This window comes from Propithecus coquereli, unplaced genomic scaffold (assembly GCF_000956105.1).
Source record: "Propithecus coquereli isolate 6110/MARCELLA unplaced genomic scaffold, Pcoq_1.0 Scaffold295, whole genome shotgun sequence".
NCBI lineage: Eukaryota > Metazoa > Chordata > Mammalia > Primates > Indriidae > Propithecus > Propithecus coquereli.
In genome coordinates, this window is record NW_012148563.1 from 1,005,660 (window position 1) to 1,021,594 (window position 15,935).

At 50.1% G+C, this 15,935-nt stretch overlaps 1 protein-coding gene across 1 annotated transcript in view; it reads left to right on the forward strand.

Moving 5' to 3' along the window:
• Positions 1-1,598: 1,598 nt before the first annotated feature.
• Positions 1,599-15,935, forward strand: part of SH3BP4 (SH3-domain binding protein 4) — an 87,029-nt gene continuing 72,692 nt past the window's right edge. The window contains exon 1 of the mRNA XM_012648861.1: positions 1,599-1,694. The gene's annotated coding sequence lies outside the window, so the exon portion shown is untranslated. The remainder of the gene's footprint in view (positions 1,695-15,935) is intronic.

Here is a 15,935-nt window from a genome sequence, read left to right on the forward strand (position 1 = left end):
GTCTCCCCAGCTCACACAAGCCGAAGAACAATTCAAGTTATTATAGTAAGACTATAAGACAATGTTTTCTTGTCTCTTTTTTTTATTTGTCAATCTCTTTAAACATTCTGACCTCTGTAAATTCCTTTCCTAGGATGCAGCTGGTTTGAAAATGCTCATGGCATGAATGTCCCTCATATTGTGCATAATAAGTGGACACCGCAAGGCATGCTCTCTGCTTCCCCCGGCGACATGTGCAGCTGCTTTTTTACTCGCACACGCTTTGTGCCTGGAATGGACTTCGGTTTGCTTATTTGCTGTTTGTGTCTTGCCCTAGCTCTCCCATTAGCGTAGCTGAGGAGCTAATCATGCTCTGGGCCATTCATGGTGTTTCAGGAATTGTCTTTTCATACCTTTTGTCCATTTTCTGCTGGCTTGTCTTTTTCAATGTTGTATAGGCATTGTTTATAACACAGCATGGATGTCCGTCATCTGGGATAGCAGTAATAATAGTACCTAAAACTTATTGAAAGCTACTCTGCTGGGCACTCTGCTGAGCACTTTACATGCTGCATTTAATTTTCATACTAATTAAGGAAACTGAGTCACAGAGAGGCAAAATAACTTGGCAGAGATTCAAGCACAGCAGGCTGGCTCCCTAGTCGTTGTTCCAAATGTGCCCGCTAGAAACTCTCCTCTGCCCAGAGGCTTCTCTGCGTCCTGCATTGGCCCAAGGAGAGCTGTCAGACTTGAGATTTTTTGAGGATTAAGTGTGTCAGTCCATGCACAGTGCTTGCCACACAGTAAGTGGTGCATTCATTCACTGGGCATTTATTGAGCGCTTACTACGTACCAGGCATGCATAGGCGCTGGGGACCCAGGGCGCCCAAGTCGGACAGAGTGCGCAGGATTCTGACCGGTGCATTCAACTCGCATTCCACTTAGCAGAGGGCTCTCCTCCCTTTGTGACCTTCCGCATGACTGCCTTTTGTCTTGCTCCTACTTTTTAATTTCTGGCTTGCCCCCACGGCCTCGCACTCCCTCCCTCTCGCCGCCCGGCAGGTGCGTGGTAAGAAGGAGCCTCGGGAGGAGGTGCGGCCGTCCACGCCCCGCCAACGCCCGCTCGCTGGCCGAACCGCCCGGGGGCCTCGCCGGGTTCCCGGCCAAGGGGTGGGAGGACAGGCGTGCGGGGTACGGCAGCGCGGCCTGCACCGGATCCGCTCGGGACCCGGGACTAAGAGCGGGGCCACGCCGGGCGGCCCGGATCCCGCTGGTCCGGACGGCGCCGGGAGCAGGAGGAGCGGGAAGAGGAGGAGGCAAGGGGGCTGGATCCCCGCGGGTACCGGATCCCCGCGGGTACCGGAGAGGCGGCGCCGCCTCCCGCTCGCCAGGCTGCCCTCGCCCGGCCCTCCCCGCCCCGCCGGGCTCGCCCCGCCCCCGCTCCGGCTCGGGGACCACCCTCCGCCTGCGCCCGGGCCGGTCCCGCCTCCCGCAGCCTCCGCTCGGGGCCCGCCCCGCCGCCCGGCCCCGCCCCGCGCGGGACCACCCTCCGCCGGCGAGGCGGGGGCCGCGCGCTCTGGGCACTCTCGGCGGTCCCGGCCCCTCGCCGCACCCGCGGCGGTGATTCCCGCGGAGCCGCGCGCGCCCTCGGCTGGGCCGAGCCACCGGACGGAGAGCTGAGCCGCGGGAGCCCGCGGGGACGCCATGCGAGCCAGGTAGGCAGGCGGCCGCACGACCCGATCCCCTGCGGCCCCAGCCCCGCCGCCTTGCTCGGTGGCTCGATCCCCCGCCGCCTGAGTTCGGGGCTGTGGGGGTGCCTGGGCTCGGCTGGCGCGGGGCGGTTTCGGGGTAGCCTGGCGCGCCCCTCGCCGCTCCCCGGGCGCGCGGGGCTCCCCGGGGCTGGCGGGCGGGGGCCGGGATTCCGGGCGCCGGGCCGCTCTCGGAGCCCCCGGCGTGCGCTCGGGCCGAGACCCCCACTCCGGGCGGGCAGCCCTGCTGGGTGGCCCCCCGGGCAACCCGGCGCGTCCTCGGGGAGCGAATGGGGGTCGCGCGGGGCCGTGGGGGCGCCCCCCCCGCGCGCGGCTCTGGGGAGAAAGGAAGGGCGCGCGGTTCCCGGTTAAACTTGTTGGTGACAATGCATATTTCAACTTCTTCGAAGATCCCTCGTTTAAGGATGGGATTGAAAACTCCGGTTTCTGGCTCGGCGGTCGGGTGCCCAGGCTGCCGCGAGGTGACAGCGCCGGCGGCCGGCGGGTGGGGACGGACTGGGGTGGAGGCACTGTGTTCTCGGCGACGTTCACTCGGCGGCCCGCGCCGCGGTGCCGTGGGCGTCCGACGGGGTCCCAGTCCTGGGTCCCGCGGCTCCGGGCCAGGGCTGGCCGTGCAGCCGGGCGGTGGCCCTTCCCAGTGCGGGGCGCCCAGGACGTGCCGCGCGGCGCTCGGAGTGGAAGAGAGTTGTGGAACTCACGGATCAATGCGATTGAAAAGGAATACTGTACTGGATTTTGTTCGTGCCTGTTCTTTCCAAGCTAGTGCAGCCGATTGGTACTGTATGGTTTATCAATGATAATAATAAAGTTCGCATAACTTTTGTTCTGATTACAAAAACAATGCATTCTCAGACCAGAAAGCGTGGAAATAGGAGTATAAACAGCAAGACAGAAGCCATCCCAGATCCCATATTTCCTGCTAGCCTTGTAGCCTTGCATGTTAAATCATTAAGTTAGAGCTGAAGCCATTCTTGCCCCAACCAGAGTCATTCCTTTATGCAGCCCTCCCCTCTCCACCCTGCTAAATGCGGTCGTCTCTGAGCTCCAAAGTTTGGCTTTTTGTCCTGGCTCCTTACCCAGGTCCCTTCCCGAGGGCTGGGGCTCTCCATGAGGTCTGTGGCCCAGATGGAGCCATGCTTCCTTGTGTGGTTTTGGTTCCTTTCCTTGTAAACATAAAGGTAATGATTCTCAATCTGCTTCCCAGGCCACCGTAAAAATTAATGGATGGTTTCCAGAGCGTTTGACATCCGTGGATGGACAGCGGCTGTACTTTAGGGTGCTGGGGAGCATTTTGCTGGTCCACGTTGCTGTGGTCATCCAGTACAGCAGGCTACCTCTGACCTGGCCATCCTGCCCAGGAAACAGACTCCAGGAACGTACAGTGTGGGGATTGAAGGAGAATATTCCTGGTTTCCTGCTCTGCGCAGCCTGGTCCAGGCCAAATCCCTCAGTGTGGGGAGCTTGGAGGGAGCCCGCACGCTGAATCCTCTCTCCCCCACCTCTGCTTCCTGCACATGGGGGATTTCCTCAAGTAAGGGGGCATTATCAAGGCAAGCCCCAGGTTGCACACTGCCTGATGCTTGCATGTCTGGAATGCCGAGGCCTTGCTGATCTGAGAGGGAACAGTTAGTTCTGGGAGGACACTTGAAGTGAACAAAACGGGCTTCCTAGGGATTTGTTTTATGCCCACTTGTTTATTAAATGAACAATGACCAGCTGCCTGAGAGGCTTCTGTGAGCTTTAATTTTTTTTCCTGTTGTCCCAGGAGTTAGGCACTGCACTTTAGTGACCTTATAAAACAATTAATGGGGACCCATATCATTTGTTAATCCCAGATACCACAAGCCCAAGTGGGGAGAGAAGCCTCATGGTTGCCTGTTGTCCCAGAGCATCCCCCTCCCCCAAGCCACCAAGGTGGAAGATCCTCTTTCTGTAACAGGTCTCCTGGGCTCCACCAGTTGTCATTTGATAGTTTCATTTTTAGTTGTGGCTCCCACCAACATTTTGGTCCAACCAAGGTCTCGCTGCAGATCACAGCTCAGACAGGGCGTTTGGAAAGACCTAGAACGTAGGGGGATGAATTGCTAATAAAGTGTCCTTAACCGGCAGCATCATCTATTCTTACATTGTGCATTTTCTCAGTGGAGGGAGGAAGGGGGAGTCTTCCTGGATTTTCTCCTTTGCTGTTGTTTGCTCATCGGGCAGCCTGGAATTATTTCCCTCTGGGCTGTTTGAATAGACTTTCTTCTTATTCTAATGCTGGTTTCTAGTATGATAAGATATGCGAATGGGGAATACTGTTTATGCCCTTGGATCCTGAGAGGTGCTTGCTCCTGCTTTTAAATCCTCTGATGCCGGCTGGTTAAGAGCTCTTGGCCTCCCTGAAATTTTGTGGGAGGTGTCTGTGCTCTCTTTCCTGGGGAGCTTCTTACTGGAGCCCTTGACCCAAACAAGGCTGGGAGCCCTGAGTGCAGCCCTGTTGACCGCTTCCCTGGCTCTGGGCAAGCCTCCCTAGTTCCCTGTTTGAGGTGCCAGCCTTGTTTTGACCAAGTGGAAGCTGCTGTTTTGCGAGTGGCCAGCCAGGAGGGTTTCCCTTGGCTTTGTTATTTTCAAACTGGACACCTGAATTGGGCTGTGTTGTGATATTTCTTCTGAGAATTGGAGTCAGGCCCCTGGGACCTTTCCCAGGGCCCTGGAGATGGGTGCGAGGACTTCTTTGTCTCAGGTCACTGCCTGACAGCCAGGAATCAGGAAAGGTCTCTGGCAGGCTTAGCTCCAGGCGGGGAGGAGCATCCAGTGTTTACACTCAGCTTTTAGGGAGCTGGACTGGGTCTCTGGGCTCCTCAGATGTTTGCACAATAGAAGCCCCACATTCTGCCACCACCCTATGGAGGAGTGACAGGAAAATAATTCACCAAGCCCCAAAACACCCAGGGAACAATCCAGCTATTTTATTCCATGTTCTCCAGGAAGCCTAAACCAGCCACTCTGTGGACCCCGAGGGCATCCGCGTGTTACATAACTCAGCACCTGATGCCGTCATGACCAGCTCTAAGGGGAAGAGTGTCCATAATCAATCTTCAGAAGGGGAGAGAATGCAGAATAAAGGGTATATGTGGTATGTTTTAAGGTGTGAAGGGTGAAATCCCTTTTAGAACATCATAGCCACCCATCTGCCAGGTGAACGGTGCCTCCTTAAATCACCAGTCAGCATATGAATTTGAGGAAGGACAATGGTGTACTGAGTTTCTCTAATTTACCTGGAGATTTGGGGCATTTTAAGGGGTGGAAATAGTTATCAACATACCAAGCCCTGTGTGCATACTTTTTGAATCCTCACAAAAACTACAAAGGGTTTCATTTTACAGGGAAGCTATACGAATTTAAGTAACTCCTCCAACCTAATAGTTTAATGAGTGCTTGAGTTTGGATTTGAACCTGGATCTGTCCAGAGCTCTTAATCGCATCTCCTAGTGTGCTGAAGTTAAAGAAATAAGCAGCTCTCAGTCACACATTTTGGGAGCATTAAGACACAGGCATGAAAATAGCAGGGTGCCAGCCTCCCTTACATAATTATAAAATAGCTTGTACTCTGAAGGTGATGAAATCTTTAAAACTTGTGAAACCTTCTCAGCCTAAATGGAAGGCAGCCAGTTTGCACTTTGGTTCCTGAAGCCACTCACCCTGTCCTTAGGGTAAAGTTTGATTTATTTGGAAGATTATGATTTTGAAGACAGGATCTGCTATGAAGACTGTCCTTGTCCCAAGGAAAGGGTATTTTGGGCAGATGAGGTCACTAGAATAAGATTATAGGAAGGCCATTAAGTAAATGTATAAGGGTTCCACCTTCCTATTCACAATCAAATAAATGACTTACTAGTGAGATTATTCTTATCTGCACAATAAAAGCTTGTCTCAGGGAAACTCTATTTGCTGAGACATCTCAGCCCAACTCTTCTGAACAGATTGAAAAGAATACTTTCTTTGAAAGGATTTCATAGTTCCCAGTTCTTATTAAATCTCATGCCCCCATCCTCCTTCATGATTGAGAAAACCCTGCCCCATTCTTTTTAGCCTCTCCAATGTAGGAGTTCCCTGAGCTGGTAGTGTGCTGGTACACCTGCTCTCTGAGGAAAAAGCAAAGCCTAGATTGTAGTATCTGCCAATTTCTGTGGTGTAAACACTCCCACCATGGCTGATTTCAAACTACCAGTTTGGGCTGGCAACATTACTAAATATTTAATAGTCTGTGAGCCAATAAGAACTAGCCCCAGCTCGCCTTTGGTTGCGTAGACCCCGCCAACCCAGTCCCCTTACGGAACGGATGAAATAGTTGCCTCCTACTTCTGCTTGGACCATGTCTGTCTAGGAGCAGTGCTAAGAAAGGATTTGGACATCATCGAGTAACCTAATTTGGCCAGCAAGAGTAGAGTGTTTCAAAACTCAGACTACATATTAAAATCATATGGGAGCTTAAAACAAATAAACAAACAAACAAAAAAACACCAATAAACTTTCCAGGCCTGTCCCTCGGTTGAATCAGAATCTCTGGGTGTGGAGGCCCGGACGTCTGTAGGTTTGAAAAACTCCCCAGGTGATTCTAATGCACATCTAGGTTGGACACACGGATACAGGGATGAGTTTGTGTAAGAAGAGAGCTGGGAGGCAGCTTGGGGTTGGGCATGGCAGACTCTGTATTTGAGGCCAAGAAGGTGAGACTTTCCCCTTGCAGAGCAAGGGAATGTTTTTCCACAGAGGATTCTGGGCATGTGAGGAAGTCCCAGGCTCCCAGGAAAGGCAGGCAGTGTCCATCTTCCCAGTGGGCAGTGCCCGTCTTCCTCCAATGGCCCTTTTCCTCTGCAGATGGATGGTGGTCACTTATCTTTGCTTTGGTTGCTTCTCTGATCTAGAAAGGAGAAGGGTCTTCGTGGAAGGAAGATGGGGCGGGATGAAGCCAGGCAGGTGGGTGAGTGTGATGAACTGCTCTCCAATGTTAAAGCAGGGGGCAGGAGTCCCGAGGGGCTTCCTGGGACCACCCAAGTGAAGAAAAGGGAAACCTTACTGCTCAAGATCCATGGCTGAGGGTTGGGTGCACACATAAGCTGATTATTTTTTTCTCCATCATAATTAACAGTAAAATTATTTTGAAATGTGAGAGCTTCCTTTGGAGGCAGTAAGCATGTAGGAGGGAGCATCATTCAACCTCAGAGCCAGTCCTGGTTGGCAGTTCTGGGGCTGGGGAGAGGCAAGGGAGGGCCCCAGGGGCAGGATTGAAGGAGGTGCTGGCTCTCAGCTCTCAGGGTTGTCCATCCAGTGCAGGGTCTGCCCTGCTGGCCAGAGAGGGGCCGTTTGCGAAAGGGCAGGCTTGGGCTCACGTCCTTAGAGTTGAGCCACACCACGTGTGGAAGAGCTAACAGTGGGAGTTGAGTGTGAAAATCAGGGCTGGGATCACGCCTCTGGGTCACCCAGTGATGGAGCAGGAAGCTAAGGGGAGCAGTGACGGCGCAGCTGGAGACAGAGGAACCAGTTCTGTTCTTGTCCCTGAGGCCCAGGAGGAGGGAGTTGGGGGTGGGTGGCAGGGCACGGAGGCCCCGAAGCACCGATGGTTTCGGGGAGGGAATGCACAGAGAGATGAAGAACTGGAGGACTGGAGGCCTCTGGGTTTGGCTTATAAGAACCATCTAATTGTGATAGCAGGGAAACTTCTAGAAGAAATAGGAACACAGAGCGAAGGCCACTCAGAAGAATGTTAGTGATAAAAGAAATAGGACTGAGATGTGAGGATGGCCGGGGTGAGCTGGGGCTGGGGTTCTTGGGGCTGAGGAATGCATCTGGGGGTGCCCGTGCATTGGGGAGCGGCCTTGGTTACTGGGAGGGGGGGATGAATGTGAATAGCAGATCAGCAGGAGCAGCTGGTTAAAGGAACTTCCCCAAATGCCTGTTCTGGCTGTGCATCTGCAGCTTTTCCCACTAGCCTTTGTGGAGGGCTGGCTGGGGGACCCATTTGTCCTGAGGCCCCAGTTCATGGGACTCATTTGCCCTTCCAGGCCCGGTTGGGGTTTGTGGCTCAGACAAACTCCCCTGGCTCCCAGAGGCCAGGAGCTGGCCCTGCACCATGTATCTCCTCTGTCCAGGTGTCCTTATGTGTCTGTTGTTCCACTCAGCAGGGCACTGCTTAGGGGCAGTTTGCATCTTATTATCTCTGCATCCTTGTGCCCTTGGAGACAACATGCCCCATAAACTGGCAGAGAGAAAGGCTGGCCAAGGCAAAAACTTAGGGTGGTAGCTTCATATAACCATATAGTGACAACTTTAGTATTCTCTCCTTAGATATCTTGGCAGTTTAAAACTTATAATATATGGCAGAAGTAATTTCTGGCTTTAAGAATCTGGCCTGTGCATAATAGTCAGCTCATTTATAAATACTGTCCAGTGGACATCCCCATAGTTCTGTGCAGTTTAATTTCTAAATCAGGTAGGCTTACCATGCCTGTGTTTACCCATTTTACACTATTGCCCTTTGCAAAAGTATTTGAATTTTTAATAGCTTTAGGATACAAAGAGGTAAATGGAATATCCTGAAAATGCATGTGCATTTAAACATTTTTAAATCACTCTAAGAATCATAGCCTTGATTGACAAGTGATATCAAATATTTGTGTGTGTCTCATGCATAAATGGAAAATAAAGGTACTGTGTTCAAATCTAAATGGAAATGATACTTGGAGCTGACAGAATATTTGTAAATAACTCATGTAGAATGCTGGGCCCAGGGCCTGTGCCCGAGCGCAACTCCATAGCTGGTGTGGAAGGTGGTGAGAAGTAAAAACGCAGTGTGGTTCTTACTACTGTGGTCTGGCTTCACTTTTCCTCCTCCTTATCCCTGTCCCAAACATCCCCTTGAAAAACTTGTGTTTTTGTTTTTGTCTTGTGGCTTCAGAAATTGGGATTTAAGGTGCTTACAAGAGGAACGCTCTCCTGGTCTTGTACTGATGGGCTGCCATTGGATATTTCACCTTGATAGTGTGGGAGTAGGAAGCCAAAACAATTTCACATTTTGGTCCCATTTCAGGCCCACGTCAGAGGGTGCTGACTCTGGGTGACAACAGGAGACCAGCCTCTGGCTAGTCATCAAACGAAATCTCAGGCGTTTACTTAGTCCACATTTTTTGCTTATACATGTATTTTATTAGAACCACCTGTGGTTTCAGAAGTGTTCAATTGGGGAAAGTGTACTTCACTGTTTGGGGACACACACGCACGCACCACACTTGCAATGCTCAGTAGCAGTTTTTAACGTAGGGCTTTTTCTGTGGTTTCAGATTCTCCCTGTATTTGTTGGGCTTTTCCCTCCCTGTCAGGCATGGTGACACTTGTGGAAATAGCTGTTTCTTTGCTGTCAGTCAAATATGAAACAGCCTGATTTGCACAAGTGAAAGTCATTGTATGGAAGAAAATCCTTAGTGAGAATTTAGTGACTGAGCATCGATCTGTCACTATCTATTACGTTCTTCTGACATACTGTTTTTTGTACCCGAGCCATTGTCAGGGAACAGCAGCTGAAATGACATTTTCACAAACTGGAATATGAGCAGTTCCTTCTTCCAGGGGCTTCTCACCTGGCTCTTTGTTGGGACCAGTTTCATTCTGGGCGGATCGCGGTGGGAAAGAGCACACCTGTCTGTATCCAAATCTTTGGCTTCTCTTTACTTCCTGTTTTGACCTTGGGCACATTTTTGGACTTCTTTGAGGCTTAGGCTTCTGACGTGCAACACAGCCATCATAGTACTTACCTCCCGGAGATGGGAGATTTAAGTGAGGTGACATAAAGTGCCAGCACATGGTTAGCTGCACGTCTGGCTGCGGTGTTGTGTCCGTGTTGGTTTTGGGGCACACTTATCAGCATGGCATTCTTCACGATCTGTGGCCTTATCTGAGTTTTGTGTGCATGTACCGGAGTTTATTCTTAAATATTGAGTAAATGGAGAGTTGTAATGTTCCACCATCTGAACTGAACGGAGTGTAGGAGTTTGATACTTTTAGGTGTTCAGTGTGACCTTTAAAAAGCACACCAGTGTGGACTAGGGGCATGATGCCATCCTAGGTGTCCAGATAAGGTTTAGGGCCCATTGTGCTGACTTAGCCCAGTTCCTCAAGGGCTTGCGGGGAGAGGTGGGGCGGAGGAGGATGTGTCTGATGAGACCCAGTCCCCAGACCTGGGGTCCAGTGTGGCTGTGCACGGTAGCATAGAAGGAGTATGAAACAGCCTGATTTGCACAACTGAAAGTCGTTTTATCAAGGAAAATCCTTGGTGAGAATTTAGTCACAAAGCTGCAATCATGTTCTTCTAAAATACTGGTTTTTGTACCTTTATTTGTACCTGTGCCTTTATTTGCAGGAGGTCCTTACCTGCCCTTGGGGGAAGTGGGAGGTGGGGAGGAGGAGAGAAGCATTTGTTCAGTATAAGTACTTTATAGATAAATGCATTGTTTTGGGAATAGTTCCTTGTGATTTTTCTTCTTTTCTTAAAAGAAAAAAACCCTTTGTCCTTAAGTTTTTTTTTTTATTATCAACTAATTACATATTCCTTTTAGAAACACTAGAAAATGTAAAAGGAGAAAAAAATTCACATCAGTGGAATTCTACCACTCACACAATAACCACTGTGGACGTGTATGTGTGTCCTTCAGATGTGTTTACATGTAAACATGGAGCTTCCAAACAAAAACAGGATAATATAGTGAGGACTTCACTGTGCACCTGGCACATTGTAATTTTTCAATAGGTATTTGTCGAATACTGTGTTTTCTTAAAACAGCTTTTTATTCAAAATTGTTGATATTTTCAGATCAATAACTACAGATTTGCATCCTTACTTTTAATGTCAGATTTGTATAGGTGTGTGCCCTGTTTATTTAACAAGTGCTTATGAACAGATAGTTCCCAGTTATTATTATAAATTATATTCTAATAATTATAAATTATTATTATAAACTATAAAGATCACTGCAGTGAAAATCTTTGGTACACACATCTTTTAATATATGTTAAGTTCCTCTTTGGAATGACTTTTATTGTGCTTAAAATCTGTGAAGAACTTCTAGTTATACTAATTGTTGGGTGAATATATAGTCACTACTCAGAAAAGCACCTCGAAAGGGAATGACATTGGGAAGAGTTTCTAAGTCTGTTGTCTGAAACTTGTGAGTTTTAAGATCAGCCTTACTCGCTGCCACCCATTTTGGGGGCATTGATTTCTGTTTGTCCAGATCCTAATGTGCTTTCATTTTGAGCCTTCAGGGTGGGAGATTGGGTCAAAAGGAAAGGGTTCATCCATTAAAGGCATACTTCAGTTTTAGGATGGCACATACATGCCAGCTCCGGAACCATTAGCACGTGGGGGAAACTGTGTGCCCCAGAGCCCAAGAGGTGTTTCTGTGGGAGGTCTCAGGGCCCACTCCCCTTAGAAGGGATCGAATGATAATTTCCATGTGTTTGGCTTCTCGAACTTCTCCAGGGTTATGTCATTGAGGTTGATTTGTGGGGCTGTGTCTCTTGATCAGCTGTGACAAGATGGGCTGCTTGGGGCTGGCATCCGGCAAAAGCACAGACTTGGTTGTCAGGACCCCGGGTTCATTAAGCGGAGAGAGTTCGTCGTGCCGTCTGCTGATGGTAAGGCAGTAATTTTGATCTCCAACTGCGGTCTGTGTCACAGCCCTTCTTCATCCTGGCAAGAGAGGAAAACTAATTCATGTACGGAATGTTTTTTGGCCCGTCTCCTGAGCAAAGGGGCCTGGCTGCCTCTCTGGTCTTGGCGCTGCAGTATCTGTGAGTCATCCACCTAATGGTAACATGAGGCAGCACTTTTGCGGCCTTGTGAAACCCCAGCAAGTCAGGTAAGGGACTGGCTGGTATCCCCAAAACACCTGGGCCCTGCCTGGAAGCAGGTGCCACTCATGAGTTCTGGTTATTTGTTCCGAGTGCTGAGGACGCTGTCACAGGACTTGAGGCCCCCGAGATCACGTCTGAGAGCTGACCTGTTCGTAACCCTCTGGGACCTTGTCCTGGCCCTCTTCCCATCTTCTTGTTAACTCTTGTTTAACCTTAACTCATTCATTCTCTGACTCACAACTGAGCCCACTCTGTGCCAGGTGGAGGGGATGGGACCCCACCAGGGAGTTTGACAAGGGGAATTCAGGGTTCATGAGGTTGTATGGGGGTCAGGACAGGCTCCCCAAAGAAGCCCCACTAAGCAGGAGGAGCAAGTCAGGAACTGTGTGGATACCTGTGGGGGCGGTGGCTGGGCAAGTCCAAGGAACCAAAAGAGGGACACAGTGAAAACTTCCTAGGAGCACCTGGGTGGGAAGCCAGAGGCAGGTGGCTGGATGCGACTGGTCCTTCTGGGCTTCCATCAGCTTTGAACTTTTATCTTAGGGTCCTGGGAAGACATGATTAGATGTGTGAGCGTGACTTGAAAGGGGCTGGGAAGGTGACCCATCCAGGAGAATGACCTGTCCAGTGAGGGTGACCCAGCCAGGCTGATGCCTGGCACACCACATATCACCCTGGATCCCATCCTCGCAGACTGGCACCCCTGTGGCTGAACTGGGCTCCCTCCCCAGTACTCCCGTGACCCCACATGTGTGACCCACACACGATCCCTCCAGGCCTATTGCGAGGTTCTTATAAAATCATCTCCTAATTAAATGACTGCCCCGTACAGTTTGTAAAAGTTACTTTTATTACCCAAAAGGACACTTCAGAAACTAAGCCAACAGCTGGATAATTAAAGGAATCACAGGATGTTTATATTCCAGAAAGAAAGGTATTAAAGAAGTGGAGATTCTCCAGCTAAAACCACATCAGGGGCATCCAGTGAGAGACCCAGCATCAGAGCACCCAGTCTGGTCACCTGAGCCCCCAACCGTGGAACGCGGCTGTACCCCGTGGGGGAGGTCAGCAGTCAGAATGTGCCCTGGCTTTGATTGTCAGTTCCTGTCCCCTTCTGAAACCACCTTCTCTGCACTCCACCGAACTGCGGAGAAGTTTCAGCTTACCAGCCATCCAGAGATTTCTGTGTTTAACCCACATTAACCTGGCTAATCCTGTCTCTACTACTGGGAGAACTTGAATACAACCTGCTGCTGCAATGGGAAAACCAGCTGTCCTCAGCACGCTGGGGACCATTATTTTTTCAAGGTTAAAAGGAAATAGTGAAAAGCTGGAAAATGATGTCATAAGCACCAGTTTTTTTGTCATTATTGAAATTGTCTAGAAATTTGCTGCTTGCTTAGTCGGGAGTCTGATCACTATTCTGGGAAGAAGAGGGGCTTATTTTGACGAGCAGGGAAGTGGGAGCATAGCGGCGATTCCCACGGTGAAGGCCATGTTGGAGGGCGGTAACGGGTGAGTACACTCAGGACAGAGTGCCGGTTACTGCGCAGCAGGTGACCGTCAGTTAGGCATTTGGGGGAAAACTTGCCCGTGTGTGACTTTGCATATGTCAGGTTTTTTGTGGTTGTCTTTTGACTTCAGACTGGGCTGCTGGGAATTGCAAATGGGCATCTGGGTGGAGCTTTGCAAATAGGGCCAGGAAGGGAATGCAGAAAAATAGCAGTTGTTGTTTGGGTTGAGATTTGTCAGGTGAGGTTCAGGATGGCCATCTCCTGCCCACCCCCACCCCACCTCCTATTGTCTTTAGGGAAACAAAAAACCGCAAATTTAAAACACTTGGGGAGAAAAGGAGGAAGGGAAGTGGTGGCTAATACTTGTACAGCACCTACAGGCAGTCACTATACTAGATTCTTTCCCTTATTTAATCCTCGGGAAAACTCAGTGCGTTCACATTTTACAATGGTGAAACTAAAGCCGAGAGGATAATTAATGTGTCTGTGGACACAGCAAGTGTCTGAAACACCAGGAAGTAAATTGTGTGGGAACTTAGGTCTGGATATTAACTGAAGGACTTATAGATGGGGGCTCAGGCATGCCGTTTGATTTTATGCTGACTCTATTTCATATTCGACACTTGAGGACGCCTGTGCCATTTTGACTTTTTTATCTTCCTTTGAATGATAAGGGTCCTCAGAAACTTCAGAAATAGTTATTTTCCTTGACGGCAAATAGCCCTGGTATCAAACTGTTGTGAACATTGCCTGTCTGGCAGAGAATGTATAAAAGCTCTGTTTAGTTAAACTAACATTATACTTGATAATAGAAGTCTTATAAAATATGTAATCCAGCTTCACTCACAGAGCATGTTTATGTATTCCCTCTCTGCTTCAGATCCTAGTTCAGTGTTCATGCATAACACATATGTTACACTTACATTAATAATAATGATAGTTACAGTGTCTTCAGCACTTTACTTACAAACTCTTCATCCTGTTGACGTGTAGGAGGGGAGGGACTCTTAGTATCTCTGTTTAACAGATCGGGAAACTAAGGCACCTCTGGGTAGAAGGGACTTGTCTGAGCCCGGCAGTGCAGAAGGCAGGGTTTCAGTCCAGGCAGTCCCAGCTGCCGTACTGTTCTGCCCCACACCGGGCACCAGGTCTCCAAACTTCGGGGCAAACAAGGCGCCTGCTGGAACCAGACCGAGGAGCGTGGCGGCAGTGTGTGGGGAGGCAGGGAGGGATGTCAGGGCGGGTGTGTGAAAGCAGGTGTGCAGGCATGGGGGGGACGAGTCCAGTCCAACAGCAGGAGCCAAGGTGTGGAGGACGGGGAGAGGCCCCAGCGCCAAGAGGGGGTGGAGCCGAGGTCTCGGTCTTCTCCACATCTGCACCCTGGCGCTTGGGTACCATCTTCTCTGCCTCCTTGGGAATCTCCCCGGTGCAGTCACTAACTCTCCTTCCAGCCCTGAAACTTCCGCCCCGTCCTTGCAGGTCTCTGCGCTCACACCTCAGCACAGTGGTATTTGTTGAAGCTGACCTCGCGGTCCTGTAACCCCCATCCGGCAACCCCACATTCTCTTTTCCATCCCTCACTGGAGAGGTGTCACTGAAGCCCAGAGACCCGGTGACGATAAGCCCTCCTCTGTGAGGCGTGCGCTGTGGCAGATGCACAGACCCTCACCACCCGGAGGGGCAGGAGCTTTAGAGATAAATGGGCACCCTAAGAAGCTTGCCTCAGATGTCTCCACTTCGTGGTGCTTTTCTGACTACTCGTTGTATGTTCCACTGAGAGTTGATGCTGGACGGGAAGCTCCCCACCCCGAAGGCGCCTGCTGGGATTCCCGCCACCTGTGGAGGCACCCACTCGTCCCCTGGCCAGGTGAGGTGGCCACTCTCAGGTCTACCTGATGGATCGAACGGTGGGGATTGTCTGGGCTGGAGCCGGTGCTCGGGGATCAGGTCAGCTCAGTCATAGCAGTCATGACTGGTGGAGTGTTCTTTCTTCTTCAGAACAGCTTGGACTCTACTCACAGGGAGTAGTTGGCAGCACCGACATCAGTAGAACCGTGGCGTGGAGGACAGAGGGGTGGTGTTCCATGATGAGGCGTCGCAGAGACACGTCACCCTGTGCGTCTGTGAGTTCATAGAGCCAGATGGACTCTGGGGTGTCCTTGTTGTACCTTCTAAGGAATCTCTAGTTTTAGTGTCCTCTTTAATTCAAGAGGGTTTTTTAAAAAAATTCTTTATTCCTCTTACTTTCTAGTTATCTCCTAGTATTATTGCATTGGGGCTAGGTGGTGTCCTGTACAATTTTTCACTTTGGGAAGCTTATTGGCCAAGAATTATTGCCTGGATATTTGCAAAAGCAATTGTAGTTCTGCAGCTCAGGGGGTTTGATGTAGATCAGTTAAATTAAGCTCCTAGGTTGTGCTCCATTTCGTGTCACGTGCCACGTGTCTTGTCTAGACTGTCAGATCCCAAGAGACGGGCTTACGCTTCGCAGAATGACTCCACACGGACAGTTGTCTTCATATATTTCAGTTGTTCTTTCAGCATGTAACTGGATGTTTTGGGTGCTTTACAGTTTTTGTCGGTGTAAAAATCCTCTCTTGTGTGTGTATTTAATGTTTTTGGTCGTGAATTTTACTTTCCTGATAATCCCTTTATCGTCTCCCTTTCTGGGCCACTTTGTTGTAGTTTTATTTCATGAAAACAGTGTCTAAGGGATCTTTCTGCTGGGCCACAGCCCCCCTTTCTGGGTTTCTCATGGTTGGTGTAATAACACATTTGGTTG